Below are 3163 nucleotides of genomic sequence, written 5' to 3'. Positions count from 1 at the left end.
CGACGAACTCAAGGGAGAAAGCGGCGAACTCACTGCACCTCTAGAACTCGAGCAATGGCAGACGAGATGGAGGCCGACGCGCATAGACGGAGAGGGCGCGGCTCGCCGTGACGCCGAGACAATCGTTGGCCTCTGGGACAAACCCCTCTCGCTGGGACGATTGGGGAAGTGAGACAGCCGAAAAACAGACGCGACTTCCGATTTGAAGCAGTAAAGCCAGAGTGGGCCCCACACATCAGCGTCCACAAAGCAAACCAACTGCCGAATCAGGAACAGACTAGACATCGATTCTTCATCAAAATTCGTGTGGTAACAAACAATAAAAACATATGTATGTCCTATAGCATTTCTCGGATGAAAAACCTCTTCGCTGGGCCTGCTCTCCAGCTGGCCAAACCGGTCACGCAGCCCAGGCCGACGAGCGCGCTCTCCTGGGGTGCTTGCGCGGTGTTCGCCCAGGCCACCGCTGTCTGGTCGAAAACTAGTTCACTGCCTGCTAGGATCGGTGTTAGCCTGCTGCGAAGTGTCCGAAATGGACCTGAAACCACAAACGAAAAAGAGTCGACGACGTAATAGAGTTTTTGATGCATTCAACAGATAATCATGCTTAGCGAAATGGTTCTTTTTGTAAACTATTAAAAAAAAGGTTATGATCGGGATGGAACTGGTCTGGCGAGAGCTGCTTCCGAGTGATATTGAAAAGACGTTCGAGGCGAAGTCCCTTTCGTGTAGGCTAGAGCGGAATGTCGATGCTGACGGTGTCTGGAGCCTTCGGTGGTTAGCCTCTGCTAGCCGAAAAGTCGATATTGTTTTTGATGCTCTGAAGGTATATGTGTAAATTCGTCGATTGTGCGAACGCTTGAGCAGGCGAATTGGTTATCGGAAGGAATTTAAAGAATTGCAAGTTTCCGGGTTAAGAATGCAGTCTGAATTACTTCTGCTTTTTATTTTTGCACATTTTGCCAAAACTTTGTGAATGTTAGATGAGCTATCAGTTCACTTATCTTTCCGGAGCCAAGCCACGCGAACCCTGTTTCCATGTCTCTGAATGCCGATCTTTCGTCGCGTTTAAGCGCGTGCCCGACTCGTTCATGCCGACCTGCGCTGACGAGGCTGCTCCTCCATTCGCAGCCTGAGATTCGAATCGGGTGGCCACTTCGTCGTCGGACGGAGAGCGCGGGGGCGGTGAAATCAGCGAATTGGAAACTTGCGGATTCATCCGTCGAACTTGTGCGTCTCGAGCTTCTCGCCGATGGAAGTGAGGGCGTGGCGGAGATCAGTGATAGAGACAGTGCCGGAGCCGTTCTTGTCGAGGACGCGGACAGCGTCGCCTTGAAGAGCGGGCATCGAAAGGCTAGGGCTTGAGGTGGGCGCGCGTGAGCCCGAGGAAGCGCGGAGAGTCGAAGGGCGCCGTGAGCTTCTCCTGCGCGGCGAAATCCCAGAGGTGCACCTGCGTGGGGTTCCCGCCGGGTGAGCGCATGAGGAAGCCCAGCTCTGGGGCGCGATGTGGCCGTCCCAGTCGACGTCGAACAGCGAGAAGGCCTCCTGCCTCCAGGCGATCTGGTCCTCTGTCAGGTCCATGCCGCCCATCGCCGCCGCCGGGGTCGTGGGATCAGGGTGGGGGTCGGAGATCTCGCCGCTTGATTTGGCCGCTCTCCGAACCAACTAGAAGCTGAGATGTGCAGCCTGTTCACTCGTTGGTTTCAGCCAGCCTAAACCAGTCAGCCAACAGTGTTTTTCTCTCACAACAAACCAGCACTAGTCAGCTCAAACCAGCCCAGAAACCAACCAGCGAACAGACCGGTGATTTCGTCGCTGCGAAAGGCAAGTTCGAACCGCGCCGTAGCTTGGTGCGACGCCAGGAAGGCAGGACCCGTCTCGTGTGCCAAATCAAGTGCCTCATCTACCCTACTAATGCAAGTTTTCTTCGTTTGGTCCACTCAGAAAAGCATCCCCGCTGAGATGGCCATCCTAAATGCACCCAAAAAATTATATACACAAAACCAACCACATCCGAATCAACCGCCCAGACCTGTCCTCAATATTCTCTCTCATTACTCACGCACGATCCAATGATCAGCATATTTTGTATGGTATTCCTTCTCCCCCTCCATGTGTCGTGGAAAAAGGAATATTGAGGCGAGAAAAATTGACGCACGAGAAATCCGCGGCTCTTTCCACGCGGAGTCCACCTCCGCTCAATCTCCTGCCTCCGCACCTACAAAGCCTCGCCGCAGCACGTACATTGCCTCCGCATACGTTGCTCATCCCTCCTCCATTCCGGTGCTCATCCTTCCTACGTGATTCCCCGCCGCCTCCGTCGTGGATGTGGGCTCCATCATCGACGTGCAGGCTGGGCGATCTCGATCGTGGGCAGCACAAGTCCGGGCGGCAGGTGGCTACGCTGCGCTGCGTGCCTGCGCCTAAGACGCGTAGAATCGAGGGCCGCATCGGGGACGCTCGCGCAGAGAGAAAGAGGTCGAGGTGGGAGGCGGACGGGTAGCGCGCCAGTGCGGCAGGGAGGAGATCCGCGCGGAGCATCTAACTGTGCCGGGAGTCCACGACATGGCAGGCGTGGGAGCACGCGGGTCGGCCAAGGCTGCGTAGTCCAAGACCAGGAAGAGCGGGTCCAAGGGGCGTGGCGGCGGCCCTCGGGGTGCCTGTGTTGCTAGGGTACCGCCGCGGCCATTCTAAACTGCACTCCCTGAATTTCATCATGTTTCCATGATTTTCTCTAAAGAAGAGTAACGCAGGTAATAGATGATATCTTGTGCCTTGCTCCATTCTAAACTGCACTCCATGATCTCTTCTGTTGTTTTCTCGACGCAAGCCACTACTGCACATACCCATCATACAAAAAATGCTTCGAGGTGAATTGATTAAAGTGCCATATTAAATAAATTTTGGAAAGGTTTAAATGACGCCCAATGATCCAAGCCTACGCAGCGCATGCCTCGTATTGCAGCGCATGTCGTCGTGAGGTCCAAACTATCTAGCTATTTGGGGCACTGACGATTTCTTATGTCTCGGATTTTGTTGCTTAGTACAATATTGCTTGTCTTTGTAATCCACTTCTGACTGAAGGATTGATCCCAGATTAAAAATGTATGCAGGAGGCATCACAATTCAAGGTTAAATAATCATGTCTGAATAAATAAAATTG

At 53.6% G+C, this 3163-nt stretch overlaps 1 pseudogene; it reads right to left on the bottom strand.

Annotated features, from left to right (window-relative positions):
* Positions 1 to 446: 446 nt before the first annotated feature.
* LOC136458311 (probable calcium-binding protein CML7) lies at positions 447 to 1590 on the bottom strand (annotated as a pseudogene).
* Positions 1591 to 3163: the final 1573 nt, after the last annotated feature.

The sequence above is a fragment of the Miscanthus floridulus genome, chromosome 6 (genome assembly GCF_019320115.1).
Source record: "Miscanthus floridulus cultivar M001 chromosome 6, ASM1932011v1, whole genome shotgun sequence".
NCBI lineage: Eukaryota > Viridiplantae > Streptophyta > Magnoliopsida > Poales > Poaceae > Miscanthus > Miscanthus floridulus.
Note: the sequence above shows the minus strand (reverse complement) of the source record. Positions and strands in the feature narration are given on the sequence as shown.